This window comes from Elephantulus edwardii, unplaced genomic scaffold (assembly GCF_000299155.1).
Source record: "Elephantulus edwardii isolate Elephantulus edwardi_28Jun2011 unplaced genomic scaffold, EleEdw1.0 scaffold00302, whole genome shotgun sequence".
Taxonomy (NCBI): Eukaryota; Metazoa; Chordata; class Mammalia; order Macroscelidea; family Macroscelididae; genus Elephantulus; species Elephantulus edwardii.
Window position 1 is genome coordinate 2718540 of NW_006400052.1, and position 16101 is coordinate 2734640.

The 16101-nt window shown below is 42.4% G+C and overlaps 1 pseudogene; it reads right to left on the bottom strand.

The window, feature by feature from the left end:
* LOC102860072 overlaps positions 1–16101 on the bottom strand; it is a 50759-nt pseudogene that overhangs the window by 1662 nt on the left and 32996 nt on the right.

The window sequence follows — 16101 nt, forward strand, 5'->3', positions numbered from 1 at the left end:
AGTAGAATTTTAGATTCAGAGTTTTATGAGGAGAGGAAGTACAGAAATGCACAGCCTAGGCCCTACTGGGTGATGTGAGATCCCTCACAATTTAGAGATAGGGGTCTTTGTGTCAGTCTGGGAACTCGTTGAATCTGACCTCTCACTGTTAGGAGACCCACATCCACCTTCCTGATACGAGGAGAGGTGAAGGCCCTATGGCTCTGGGACAGCAGCAGGCATTTGCTGGCTTCCTCTTGTGTGGATTCTAGGGCTTTTGTGTATAGAGAGGGGAGTTCTGGTGCGTAGGTGACCAGGAATTGTGTTGCCAACCCAAAGGCAACCTCTCTGGTAGATTGAATCCAACAGTGGCTCTGAAAGGGAAATACTCAGTCTCTTTCTGTGTGATTTACAGCCTCAGAAATCCAGTGGAGGTCAGCTATGCGTTGATTTTGACTGGATAGCAAAGATTTGAGTCAAACTGTGTCTGTAGGGAATGTGCTCTATCAAGAGTCATATGTTGGGCTAGAATGAGCACTCTCCATTTCTTGTGGAGAGACAGGCTGAGGTGTCCCTGGGGTTATAGGTTCCTCTATATGGGATCCTTGCCTCCACAGCTGCAGGGCCATCACAGGGGCCAAGCAGGACAAAGAGACTTTAGTATACAGAACTTCAAGCAGCAGAAAGAATTTTTGTAGCTCTTTGGGAAAGAGAGGGCTGACTTGAGACCCCCCCTGCATGCAAGCTGCTAGAGGTGGCAGCCCTGATCTCTAATCTTGTGCCACTCCAGAGACTTCCATTGAAGACATTAAGCTCCAGAAGAAAAGGTGTATGAGAAACTGCTTGAGTAGAGCACTGGTCTCATACCACTCAGCTACTTTATACATGAAGGAGGCCTATAGCGTAGGTGTCAGGGGATTACATCAAGGCGAGATTTCCTACAAGGCTGCCGTGCAGCACAGAGAGAGCCTCAGGGACTTTAGGAAAGGCAAATTTTCCCCAGAAAGGACTTAACAATAGTAGAGTGAGTAGATTACCGCATAGACTGAACATTTTTTTTATTATGAAAGTAATGCACATTCTTTTTTTAAAATTATTAAACTTTATTAATTTTAATGAACATTTATAGAGATTTTGGGTTTTCATTCATTCATTGTTGCACTATAGACTGAACATTTTAACTTGGCAACTAATTAGTTATAAAAAACATTATAAAGGCAAGTACCACCACCAACTTTTGCAGACAAAATAGAAAAGACCCAACATTTATCAAGAAAAACTTCACATAATGTCAAGCATCAAACACTGTGAAAAAACAAATTAAACCTTCTCCAAAAAAAGCAGAGACTATTAGAGACCTCATGAATATCCCAGAGCAATTACATTGTTATGGAGACATTAGAACAGCTACAAATACTGAGAGAAGTGGAAGGTCAGAGAAGAAAAGAAGATCCTCAACATGCTGGATTGATACGGTGACTGTAGCAGTGGGCCCAAACGTGTCTCGGATTGTGGGATGACATAGGATAGGGGCAGGGTTAGATTTGTTGTTCATAGAACTGCTGTGAGTCATAGAGAGAGCTCTGTTGGCCTAGTGGATAGAAAGTTATGCTACCAAGCCAAATGTGGGTGATGTTAATCTGTGTCGCTCAGGCCTGGTTTTAATTGTTTTGGTCAAACATTTTTCTAAGTGGTATAGCACTGGTCTGTCAATTTGCTGTACAGAGGTAACTCCTGGTTGCTGTAATGCTAAACACTGTGACACCAATGTGTCAAATGCAATAATGATTATCCATGGTGAACAGTGTTTGGGGAGCTTTTAGATTAAAGCAGGCTTGGAAGCAGAGTGGCAACCACTTCTGAGATAGCTTGCCTCTGGAAACTCTATGCACTTAGAGAAATGATGAAAGTTATACAAGTGTTCAGGCCTTTTGTTCATAGGGTCACTATGAATTGTCTATGACTTGATGGCACTTAACAACAACTGAAAATACAAATGATGCATAAAACAATAGAAATCATAAATAAAGGAATAATCAAGAGGTTGTTGTTGTTGTTAATTGCCGTTGAGTCACAAGTGACTCATAGCGACCCTATGAAGGAGAGTCCTCGATGCTTGGATGTCTTTCATCCTCTCTCCAGGTTCATGGGGTTTCTGGAGGCAAGCTATTATGGAAGTGGATGCCACTCCTCCTTACAAGCTTGTTTTAATTGGGAAGCTCCACCCTACCCTCTGTCTGCATTGGGTAGCCAACCATTAACGCATTTGACACATCGGTGTCATAGTGTTCAGCCTCACAGCAACCACAAGTGACCGCTGTATGGCTACTTGTACACCAGGGCTATATTACCTAGAGGAATGTCTGAACAAAAACAATAACCAAGAGGTAGAGAACAACAACAACAACAAATTGATGAGGTGTTATTTGAGCAGCTATGGAAGAAGTTGCAAATGATGGAAGAAACAATGGAAACCACTAAGAAAGCAAACACTGCAGAGACATGAAGCCAGAAGAAATATACTGATGAGGAAGAACTTGCACAAATATGGAAGAAAATTTAAAAAATAGAAGAATCCAAACTATAGATAAATAGGTATAAGAACTTAAAAAAATCATTACAAGATAGAGAAGGCACTGACAACACAGTACTAGAAATGACAGAAATGCATGAAAATGCAATCCAGAATATTAAGACTGAAATGGCAGAGGTGTCCTACATCCTTGAAGGACAAAAAAGTAGAGCAGAAGAGATGGAGCAGAGAGTCAGTGAGCTGGAAGACAAGAACCTCAGTGGAAACATACTAGAAGAAAAATCAGAGATAAGATGTAAAGATTACAACTGACTGCTGATAATGAGTTTCTCCACCATCTCTTTCCACAAATGTAGTAAATCTAACCCTTGTCACATCATGTGATGTCCATGTGTTCATGCTTTTTAAATATGATAATCGTGAAAATAAGGGGAATTAAAAAATAAGGGCAATCATGGCAAGAAGCTGCACTGCAATCCCGGAGGTGTGTGATTCAAATCCACCAGACGCTCTGCTGGAGAAGGAGGGGCAATCTCCTCCTGTACCTGTCAGATCTGATTTGACGGAACACATACACACAAAATAATAAAAAAATTAAAAAAGAAATAAGGGCAATCATAGATTGACAAAATTCTATCATGTGATCTCTAGTCTCATTTTTGTAACTAAGGCCATCATTGTCCATCTCATTAGTCTGTTGCTTGCCTTACTGTGGTGTTTTGCACATTGTTGTGACACTGGAGGCTTTGCCATTAATATTTTTTAAAATTAATTTTAATGAACATTTACAGAGATTTTGGATTTCCATTCATTCATTGTTGCATTTTTCTTCATGAAAGGCCAAGCACTTTGGTGGAGGACACTCCTGGATGTGCTATAAAGGAGGTCACATCGCTGGGCTCTTCACTGCTCTCTTTTCCACTTGCTTTCCAGCCTGTCTCTTTAATCCCAGGAATGCTCTGGATGAGAATCTGTGGAACTCCGTCTTTGGAACAAGAAAGTCCAGGGGTAGACTTTCCGAATCTGGGCTTGCTTTCTTTTGATCAGCTTTTTAATTATCTCCTTCTGCTTTTTAAGGATGACAGAAAACTCTGTCTATGACATCTTTGGATTTCGTTTACATCCCATTAAAATGACTCCTTCATAATCCTCAATGTAGCCAACATATTTGGTTTTAGATACTTTAATTTCTTTGGTAAAACCCTGCCTGTTGAAGTACCCTATTAGATATTCTTCTACATATGTGAGGAAGTTCAGGATGTTGTGCTTTTTGTATGGTGTTCTTTCAAGTGGTTCATTAGGTGTGTTCCACAGCCCTAGACCATTTGAGGTCACAGCACAGAAGACAATCTTCCTGAATCCTTGCCATGGGAACATACCACCAATAACATGACCATCCTTATTTAAAGCCAAGGTTTTGTGTTTTGGGTCAAAGACTGGATGTATGAAGCTTTTGGCATTCAGGGCAGCTGGCGGGAGAAGACGTTCTGTAGGCTGATCAGCCACCTCAGGATCTTCTTGTTGGGTTTCTGGCTCACAGAATTGCCAACCATGTGAAATACAATCACACCACTGTGTTCCTCCAGCCTTGCTGCCTGGTCCCTGGCCGAGTGTGCTGGCAGAAGATTGGTCTCTGGTCCCAGCATCGCTGCAGGGTCTGTGATAGTGGACATGACCTCACTGATGAACTCTGTGTGATAGCTGATGTGACCTCACTGATTAATTCCATCAGAGTATCCCCCATAACCCAGGGTTTCTTTGCTTCCTCCAAAGAATGAGAGCCATTCATTTTCCTCGTTCCTCCTGGGTTTACCTTGAGACCAGAGACTCTGCTAGGGAAGGCGAGTTTGAGTTGTATGAGATTGTTCCAGTCGTGGGAGGCGCGGCCTGATAACTGGATTCCTAGCTGGCTCGCTCTGGAAGACGTGGAAAAGAAATCCTGATCCCAGGTGGGAGAGCTCTGACTCTAAACCTCTTCCTCTGACATGGACAGAAACTCTGGGAAGTGGGTGAGGGTTAGTGTTCATTCTTCATCCTTGTCTTACTTGCTCTAGGAGCTGCTGCTTCATGATGTGAAGATTGAGCGAAGCAGTGTTTTCCCAAACACCTCGGTGGTTTCGTACCACATCGCAGTAACACAGCCACCTTGGGTGGTTTTCTTCGTATGCAGAAATAGTCATTAGCAAGCGCAGTCTTCTCCGAGAGGGGCCTCCAGGTGCCAGCAGTTGGTATGATTGAGGAACATGTTTGACAGCTCACCTATTATTTGTCTTTCTTTACCCTGGAGGTGCCTATATCTATACTGCACAAAGTTGTTCACACCCTGTTGAATACTGAGCTTTTTAAATGGGAGTTTCTTTTCCAAAGAACCTTCCACCACAGGTTTTCATCTTTGTAAAATAGAGACTTTTGCAAGAGCTTGATAAGGTGGAAATAAATTTATTTGGCATCCGCGTCTTCTTCCTTGTGGACATAGGTGTGAAGACATACTCCACATGCAGCACGATTCCCAGGAGCCTGTTCATTTCTTCCTCTGACACGTTCTCCAGGTGGGAAGCACTGAGCAGCACAGGGGAGGCGACAACTCCAGCTGGACTCCTGCAGCCCCGGGGGTGGGGGGCGGGGAAGGAGAGGAGCTGGGGTTTCCCCAACCATTACCTTTATGAGACTCCTGGGCCTTGCACCCAGAGTACACTCTGAATTTCTCCAGTTAATTTCTTGGCGAATGGAGCAAACACAGCCTTCTTCATGGCAATCCGGGCTGAGCCCCCTGGCCCGGCCACGGCCCTCCCCCAAGGCTTCTATCGTCACTGCTGTCACTGCTGTCACTGCCATGGCAGGTCCAAGCCCGCACCCGGAGCCAGGGCCCTCCAGCCTGGACAAGCAGCCCTGGAGCTTTACTAGTTATCTATTTCTACAATAGTGGTTTTATACAGTATTTGTCCTTATGAGACTGAGTTACTTGCTCTTCAAAATTTTGAAGAGGCAACTGACAGCAGATTTCTCCATGGAACACATCTTTTGATGTTTTTGATTGTTGGTACCATCTATGTTGATTGTGGATTGAAGTAAAATGAAATCATTGACAGATCCAATCTTTCTGCGTTTATCATGAGGTTGACTATTAGTCCAGATTTTTTTTTTTATTTTGAAATGTAACCCATTCAGTCTTTGATTTTCTTTAATAAATGCTTCATGTCTTCTTTGCTTTCTATGAGCAAGGCTTTGTTAGTTGCATAACACAGGTTGTTTTTGAATCTTTCTCTAATCCTGATGGTACTTTCTTCTTCATATAGTCCAAATTCTTAAATTATTTGCTCAGCATACAGATTGAATAGGTGTGGAGAAAGAATATAACCTTAGTGCATACCTTTCTTGATTTCAAACCATACAGTATTCCCTTCTGCACTCGGATTGTTACTTCTTGGTCTATGTGTAGGTTCCCCGTGAACACAGTGAAGTGCTCTGGGATTCTCATTCTTTATAGCATTAGTCATAATTTTTATGACCCATATAATGAATTTTTTTCCACAGTCAATAAAACATAAAGAAATCTCTTCCTGTTATTCTCGGCTTTCAGCCAAGATCCATCTGGCATCAACAATGATACCCTCATATGATCTCGTCTGGATCCATCTAGAATTTCTGGCAGTTCCACTTTGATTTTCTGTTTTAGGAATTTTAAAAGATAATCTTCAGCAAGATTTTACTTGCATGTGATATTAATGATGTTGTTACATAATTTCCAGACCCTGAAGGATCACCTTTTCTTGGAATGAAAACAGTTATGGATTGCATCCAGTCAGTTGACCAGGTGGGTGTCTTCCAAATTTCTTAGCATAGACTAATGAGCACATGCATGGCTACATCTGTTTCCTGAAACATTTGATTGGCATTCCATCAATTCGTGGAACCTTGGTGTTTTGCTCATGTCTTCAGAGCAGTTTGAACCCTGGAGGACATTCTGCTGAGTGAAGTATCTCAGTCACAAAAGAACAAATACTGCATGGTGCCACTGTTGTAAAATAGCATTGACAACGGGGTTGGGGGTAGACTGAGAAAGATGGGATAAATAATGTATACTGCATTGAAACAGATGAGGGAGAAAACTGTTTAAAAGGGATATGTGATTAGGTATTATTGTCATGATAGGAGTCCAGAACGAAGGCTGCATAGTGGAGTGGACCTGGGGGGAGGGATTGTAAAACAGTGAAATAATTTTTCTTTTACTTTTCAAAAAGAGTGTACTGGGTGGGGCAGGGTGGGCAGGGAGAAAAGTGCAACAAAGAATGAACAGAAATTTAAAAATATTTTGTACTGGTTTACTTAGAAATCTCATAAAGTTTGTATACATTGTTTTTCACACCAGATCGAAGCGTTCTTGAGATAGTTGTAAAATTCAGATAGGGTAGAAAGAAGGTAATACTTTGCTTTCCATGGACTTATTTCAATATTCTTTAGTTTTAATTTGAACTTGCATGTTAGTAATTGATAGTCTGTTTCCTTGGCCTTGTTTTGTCTGCTGATACTGAGCTTCTCTACTGTCTCCTTCCACAACTGGAGTCAATCTAATCCCTGAATAGTCCATATTGTGGGGCTCATGTTGGTTTTTTTTTTTTTTTACTTTTGCAATGAATATATCATTGATTTACAGAATTCTATTGTGGGAACTGATTTACTAATCATCCCAACAGGCGATGCCTGCCATTGACTCCCACCCATCCCTCTGGCACCTTCAGCCCTGCTTACAGTCAGCAGAGGTGCAGCAGACCCTTTGGACCCTGAAATGCTACAGACCTCAGGCCAAAGGAAGGGTCATACTGACATTCAGGATCCAGCTAAGACATTGGTTTTACCTGGGACTTTTTCCATCAGCCTGCTTTGCTATCTGTGCACATTAACGTGAAGCCTCCAGCACTTGGCAGCTACAGGAACACAGCCCTAGAGCAGAAAGTATGAGACAAAATCCTTCCTCCTGAACTGTCAGACGAAGGTATGAAGAGAGTTGAGGAATCTGGCTGTATCACTCCACAGACCAAGGAAGAGAACAGACTTCAGGAGAGAGGGTTGCAACCAGAAAACACCAAGCCATCCGCCCCAGGAAATTAGTTAGAGAACCAGAGAGGAAGGAACAGAAGCAGTTGCCTCCCAACCCCACCACAATACCAGATAATTTTGTCCCAGAACCAGAAAGGAAGAACTACAGACAGGTGAACTGTCCTCTACTTCCCTACTAGTGTATTCAGCTCCCCAACTGAAGCAATCTCCCCTTTATTCCAGGGATCAGAGAGAAATTCAGGCAGGGTGAGCTGCCCCTCAGTGAAGCTCTCAGTGTGGAACCCTGCACTGGACGATGTATCCCCAGATGTCAATAGTGGTTTGGAGCCATTATCTACCCTGCCAGAAAGGATGAGAAGCTAGCAAGTTGAGACTAGCCCAAAACTTGGCCTGGATGAGCTAGACACAGGAGCACAGAGCTCTTCTGAACAGCTCTGGGGACAGAGAAGAGGACACTGCTCAAGGGAGCCCCAAGATGGGGTTCCAGAGTCAGTCAAGGTGTTCTCTAGAGTCATGCAAATTACCTTAACTATTTACCAGGAAGGGAAATGCGTCTTTGTCTTTGAAACTGTGTTTTAGCCTTTGTCTTTTGAAACTGTGTTTTTCCTCTGCCATATGTAAACTGTGCCTTAAGCTGTTTGTTTACTAGAAACTGTATGTAAACTTTCAGTGTAAGAATCCTGTAACTTTGAACTGCTGCTGATACTGTGCTGTGTACTGTTGACTTAGCACAAATTCATAGCTAAGTGGGTTTTCAGAGGCAGTTATTTTTATGGGAGGAGATTGCACATCCTTATCCAGTGAAGCAGCTGGTGTGCTTGAGCCGCATGCGTTCAGGATTGCAGCACAGCTTCTTACCACTAAGCCATCAGAGCTCTGGTGGCCATCAGATATGCAAAGTATGTATCAACAACTTCTAGGTCTGCATGTGCAAAGTGTTTATAATTTATAAAACAGGAAGTAGAGGAGGTTGCCTTGCGTGACTCTAACAGAGAAATCATATTTATGTGGCTTTAATGAACATAAATTTACTCTCTCACCACTGGGCCAATTGGCAGCATCAGGATGGATGGTGAAGAGATTGAGATTGTTCACAGCTTTAGTTTGCTTGGCTCCACAGTCAACACTCTTGGCACCAATAGCCAGGAAATTAAAAGGTGTATTGCCATGGGAAAGTCTGTTGTAAGGGACCTCTCCAAAGTACTGAAGAGCAATGGTGTCTTTCTGGAGACTAAGGTGCATCTGATACAGGCCATGGTCTTTTGCAATCACTTGTTTAGCATCAGAGAGTTGGACAATGACTAGGGAGGATAGAAGGAGAATTGATGCCTCTGAGCTGTGGTACTGGAGAAGAGTATTGAGGGTACCATGGACTGCTAGGAAAACAAACAGACTCATCCTGGAAAGGGTTAAACCAGGCTGCTTCCTGGAGGCAAGGATTCTGAGGCTCCGTCTAACGTACTTTGGACATGTTGTGAGGAGAGACCGGTCCTTAGAGAAGGACATCATGTTTGGGAGGGTGGAGGGACAGCGCAGGAGGGGAAGGCCCTCTATGAGGTGAATTGATTCAGTGACTGGGGTAATCAGGATGAGTGTATCAGAAATGGTGTGATTGGCACAGGACAGAGCAGAGTTTAAGGCAAGCGACTCGATGGCACATAACAACATTTATAGTAACTAAAAACCCCATTGCTATTTATTCAGAATCTACTTTCAGCTCACCTTCCAGTGGGTTTTCAGAGGCTGCAAATGCACAGGAGGAGATTCTTATGTTTTTTTCTGAGAAGAGCCAAGATATGATCTTGAGTTTGTCTCTCCTGAATTGAAATACTATCTCAAGAATAGATTTGATGCACTGAACACTAATGACCAAAGACCAGATCAGGTATGGGATGTCGTTAGGGAAACCATCCATGAAGAATGCAAAAAATGTCATTACAAAGACAGGAGAGAAAAAAAAAACCCAAACAAATGAAAATGGACATCAGAAGAGATTCTAAAGCCTGCACTAGAATGTACAAGGGCTATAATAAAGGGAAGATACTGCAGGAAGAGAGATGAACAGAAGATTTCAAAGGGCAGTTTCAGAAGACAAAACAAATATTATAAAGAAATGTATAAAGACCTGGAGTTAGAAACCAAAAGGTAAAAACTCACTTGACATTTCTCAAGTTGAAAGAACCAAAAAACAAATTCAAGCCTTGAGTTGCAAGGTGCACCTGATCGAGTCCATGGTCTTGGCAATTACTTGCTTCAGAGAGATGGATAATGACTAAAGATGATAGAAAAATTGATGCCTTTGAGGTGTAGTGCTAGGGAAGAGTCTTGAACATACATACTATAGACCTCCAAGAAAACAGGTAGGTTTGTCTTGGAGAGAGTGAAATCAAGTTTCCCCTTACAAGCTAGGATTTTTTAAAGTTATATTTTATTTTATTTTATTTTTAATAATTTTAATCAACATTTACAAAGATTTTGGATTTCCATTCATTCATTGCTGCACTTCTCTACCTGCCCAGACCTCCCCCGCCCCAGTTCACTCCTCTCTAAAAAAAAACACTCCCTCCCTGGTACACAATCCCCCCGCACCCCTCCCACTGCCCCAAGTACATTCCATTATGCAACCTTAATTGTGGACTCTTGTGATAACCATAATACCCTATCATACATAGTTTTTATTCACTCCCTCATCTGTTTCAGTACAGTATACACAATTTATCCAGTTTTTCTCAGTCTTACCCCAACCCTGATATCAGTCCCATTTTACATCAGTGGCACCATGCAGTATTTGTCCTTTTGTGACCGAGATATTTCACTCAGCATAATGTGAAGGCTAGGATATTGAAGCTTCGTCCTATGGAGTTTCTCCTCCTATGTGGCCAGGAGGGACATCGCAGCAGAAGGACATCATGCTTGTAAGGTGTCCCTGTCTGTTTGCTGACAACTTAACAGCGACACCCTGATGGAGGTAAGCACGGCAGAGATACACCACTCCAGGAGAGGATCAGAGTGTCAATCCAGCATTGGGGACTGCAGTGCACTTATATACAAGCATGTAAACAGGAAGACCGGATAGGATGGGTTTGCAAACATGGGACATGCAGATTGGTTAGGAGAATCTCAGCATCATGCGGACCACTCCCAGTTCAACAGTCACGGCAGCCGTGTTCCCAGGTGGAGAGCTTTCTCAGGCTGGTACAGCCAAACACAGGGGAGCTTTTTCGGCCTCATATTAAAGGCCGTTGGGAGGCTTGCACTTATCCAGAGCTTAGGCGATCTGTCCTGGCCAGAGGCCCTCCTTTCTTCTCCAACATTCCCCAACAGGAAGGGTGGAGGGACAGCACAGGAGAGGAAGACCCCAGATGAGATGAATTAATACAGTGACGAGGGCAATGTGTCAGAATCAATGAGACTGGCTCAGGACAGGGCAAGCTTCAGAGCTATCTTTACATAGGGTTGCTATTTGTCATAGGGAACTCAATAGCACATAACAACAACATCAGGCAAAACCTTGAATGATGGGGAAGCATCAAATACTGCATAACATCATTAGTGTAAAACAGAAGGCTGAACAAACACATAAAGAAATGCTCAAATCATTGGCAATAAGAGAGATGCAAATTAAAACCACAGTGAAATACCATTTCATCCCAAGGGCAATGACAAAGTTTAGTAGGGCAGCAAGCAATAAATGTTGGAGAGGAGGTAGAGAGATGGGAACTCTCATACACTGTTGGTGGGATTGTAAAATGGTGCAACCACTCTAGAAGACAGTTGGTGTTTCCTCAAGAAGTTGACATAGAAACTCCATATGACCCAGCTATTCCACTACTAGGAATGTACCCCAAGGAAATTAGAACTGAGACACAAACTCAGATTTGTACAACAATGTTCATAGTAGAGTTATTCACCATTGCAAGAACATGGAAACAGCCCAAATGTCCAATCACAGTGTCCTAATGGATTGAGAAATTGTGGTATATTCACCCAATGGAATACTATGCAGCACTCAGGAACAATGGTTTTCAAAAATACTATGTAACTTGAGAGAGGCTGGAGAGCATTATGCTGAGTGAACTAACAATCTCATAAGATCAAATACTGCATAAGACCATTATTGTAAAAATATTAGGATAACTAATAAAATATGTACAGGAATTCAAAGAAGGCAAGGCAGAAGTGGAGGGGTGAGGATAGGTAGGGGTAAAACTATAGGGCTGCACAGTTGGTGGGTGGAGAGGCGAGGAGAGGAGCAAATCAGAAGAATCTAGGCAAAAAGATAGGGTTATGGTGGGCCAGGTCTAATGGTGATTGATTTTAAAAAAAATTTATACTGGTATACATACAAAGTTCATAAAATTCATATACATTGTTTTTCACACTGGATCTTTCTCCTTTCATTTACCCATCCTTCTCTCCACCCATTAAATTGTGTGACCCTATGATTAAGTGCCCCTCTTCCCTCCTTAGATCCTCCAACTCATTCTGCAATAATGGTCTTATACAGTATTTGTCATTATAAGACTGAGTTAGTTCACTTAGCATAATGCTCTCTAGTCCCTCCCATGTTAGGTAGTAATTTACAAAATCATTGTCAAATAATTCTTTCTGTTAATCACTACCTAACTTGGGAGAGTCTGGAGAGCATTATGCTAAGTGAACTAACTCAGTCCCATAAAGAAAAATACTGTATAAGACCATTATTGTAGAAAGAGAAAGATAACTTGTTAAACTTGTATGAGAATCCAAGGGGGGAAGGGTAGGAAAAGAGGGGTGAGAACAGGCAGGGGGTAATCACAGGGTCACACAATTTGATAGGTAGAGGGAGAGGTGGTGGTTGTTAATGTGGTGTTGAGTCACCTGTGACTCATAGTGACCCTATGTACAACAGCTCTAAACCCTACTCTATCCTGTGCCAATCTCACTGTCTCTGACACACCTACCCCTATTACCCCAGTCATTGAATAAATCCACCTCGCAGAGGGTCTTCCTCTCCTGTGCTGGCCCTCCACACTCTCAATCATGACATCCTTCTCCAAGGACTGGTTCCTCCTTGCAGCATGTCCAAAGTATGTCAGACAAAGCTTCAGAATCCTTGCCTCCAAGGAGCAGCCTGGTTTAACCCTCTCCAGGATGAACCTGTTCATTTTCTTAGCAGTCCATGGTATATTCAGTACTCTTCTCCAACTCCACAGATCAGACATCAGTTCTCCTTCTATTATCCCTAGTCATTGTGCAGCTCTCTGATGCATAGCAAGTGTTTGCAAAGATCATGGCCTGTATCAGGCACACCTTAGTCTCCAGGGTGACACCATTGCTCCTCAATACTTTGAAGAGGGAGGTGTGGGTAAAGGATATGGGAAAGATCTAGTGTGAAAAACAATGTATACAAATTTTGTAAGTAAACCAGTACAAAATAAAAATTTTATTTAAAATTAAAGTAAAAGTATCAGAGATGGTGACAATGGCAATACTAAATATTTGTAATAAACCAAATGCTATTTCAGGATGGAATTCACCCTGAGGCATCAAGGGTTTCCTTAAGGGTTTACCTGATTCTTGCATTGTATTTGCTGACTCTTCCCTCTTGAGTCAAGGGAAGGTTTTCAGTAGAAAGAGCTTGGCTACATTTGATTTACTTCCTGTTAATTTTTCAATAAAGATACAGGGAAGCTGTAATGAGGCTCTTCAGTCAGAACTGCTGGCCCCGATTTTTATGCTCTCTGCTCTATCTCATTCTTGGTTATCTGTCTCCTTGTTGTTGTTGTTATGTGCCATCGAGTCGCTTGCAACTCATAGCGAACCTATGTACAAGAGCTCTAAATGCTGTTCTATCCTGTGCCAACCTAGCCATCTCAAACGCACTTATTCCCACTGCTCCAGTCACAGAATTGATCCATCTCATCAAAGGTCTTCCTCTCCTTCACCGCCCCTCCACTCTACCAAATATGATGTCCCTCTCCAAGGACCAGACCTTCCTTGCAACATGCCCAAAGTATGTCAGACGAAGCTTCAGAATCCTTGACTCCAAGGAACATCTGGCTTCACCTTCTCTAGGACAAACCTGTTTGTTCTCCTAGCAGTCCATGGTATTATATTCAACACTCTTCTCCAGCACCAGAGCTCAAAGGCATCAATTCTCTTTCTATCATCCCTATTCACTGTCCAACTCTATGATGCATAGCATGTAGTTGTGAAGACTATAGCCCGGATCAGGTGCACCTTAGTCTCCAGCCTGACACCGTTGCTCTTCAGTACTCTTGAGAGGTCCCTCACAGTTGACTTTTCCAATGCAATTCGTCTCTTGATTTCCTGGCTGATGTTACCAAAAGTAAAAGTAGCTCCTCTAATTCAGAATTGCAACTAGTTGATAGGTATTAACTGGAAAAAAAAAAGAATACAAGGAAAATGTTTACTTGTGATTTATTGTCTGTGTAAAAGCATTTGACTATGTGGATAATAACAAAGAATGGCTAACATTGAGAAGGGTGGGAATCTCAGAACACTTATATAAAGACCAAGAAACAATTGTATGAAAAGAGGGAACACTGCATGGTTTAAAATCAAGAAAGGTGTATGTCATGGTTGTAATCGTTTATCCATACATATTTAGTCTGTTTGCAGAGCAAATTGAAAAGCAGGACTGTAGAAAGAAGAATGTGACATCAGAATTGAAAGAATATTCCTCAACAACTTCATGTCGATGACACAACCTTGATTGTGGAAAATGAAGAGGACTTGAAGTCTTTACTGAAGATTAATGACTACATTGTTGGTGGGTTATAACTCAGCATCAAGAACACAAAAATTCTTTAGGTCAACAGGCAACATCATGATTGTTGTTGTTATGTGCCGTCGAGTCGCTTGCGACTCATAGCAATCCTATGTACAACAGCCCTAAACTCTGCTCTGTCCTGTGCCAATCGCACTGTCTCTGACACTCCCATCCCGATTATCCCAGTCACTGAATCAATCCACCTCATAGAGGGCCTTCCCCTCCTGCGCTGTCCCTCCACCCTCCCAAGCATGATGTCCTTCTCCAAGGACTGGTCTCTCCTCACAACATGTCCAAAGTATGTTAGATGGAGCCTCAGAATCCTTGTCTCCAAGGAGCCACCTGGTTTAATGCTTTCCAGGACAAATCTGTTTGTTTTCCTAGCAGTACATGGTATTTTCAATACTCTTCTCCAGCACCACAGCTCAAAGGCATCAATTCTCCATCATGATAGATGGAGAAAAGATTGACATTGTCAAAGATTTAATTTTTCTTGGATCCACTATGGAGCTACTTGGAACCCTTTGTAGCAGCAGTCAAGAAATCAAAAGACATGGTGCATTGGGAAAAATCTGGTATCCAGGACTTCTCCAAAGTGTGGAAGAACAAGGATATCAGTTTAAACACTAAGGTGCATCAGAGCCAAGCCATGGTCCTTTTAGTAGTGTCCTATGCATCTCAAAGTTGGAGAATGGATAAGGTTGACAGAAGAAAAAAAATTGATAGTTTGGAATTGTGATGCAGGAGAAGAAGATGTACTGTGCCATGAACTGCCAAAGGAACGGACAAGGCTCTCTTCGAGGAAGTGGACCAGGTGCTTCTTAAAGGCAAAGATGGTGACACTCAGCCTCACATACTCTGAGAATGATTTAAGGACAGGTTAGCCCCTGGGGAAAATATCACATTGGGAAAGGTGGAGGAAGGATCAGAGAAAGAGAGGAAAACCTAGAAAGACGGATTAACATAGTGACATTAACAATGGCTTGAGCATATTAAAGATCACTAGGATGGGGTAAGATTTTTTTTAAATGTTAATTCACTGTCTCTTATTAACTCATAATTACTTGTCCTCTGGTTTGTTGAAGCAGTAAGTCAGACAGCACTTGCCGCAGTAGTGTCTGTCAAAGTGGCTGGCCATGAAGACTCCAGCACCGCATTCATCTGAAGGACACTCCCGACGAAGGCGACTAATTTTGCCATTCTCATCCACCTTATAGTATTTCAGAACAGCCAGCTTAACCTTCTTTCTCTTATGCTTATTCTTCTTGGGAGTGGTGTAAGACTTCTTCCTTTTCTTAGCACCACCACGAAGTCTCAACACAAGGTGAAGAGTGGACTCCTTTTGAAAGCTGTAGTCAGACAGGGTCCGCCCATCTTCCAGCTGCTTTCCAGCAAAGATAAGTCTTTGCTGATCAGGAGGAATTCCTTCCTTGTCCTGGATCTTGGCCTTGACATTCTAAGATTTGACAAGGTTCAGATCTGTTGTTCATAGGGTGACTCTGGTTTGTAGGTGTCTCTGAAGGGCACCTGACAACCACCACAACAAGACCTGGAGCCCCCTGGGAGTGAGTATGCCAGATGCACTGCCATTGATGCTCATGGTCACAATTTTCCCCATTGTGTATATTCTCTTTTTTATTATTAACACAGTGAAACATAAGAAGGTCAGAAGGAATCTACAACCAGGAGAAGATAAAATAGATGAATGGGACCTTCTAAGAATCAAATCCCTATGCACATCCAAAAACTTCTCCAA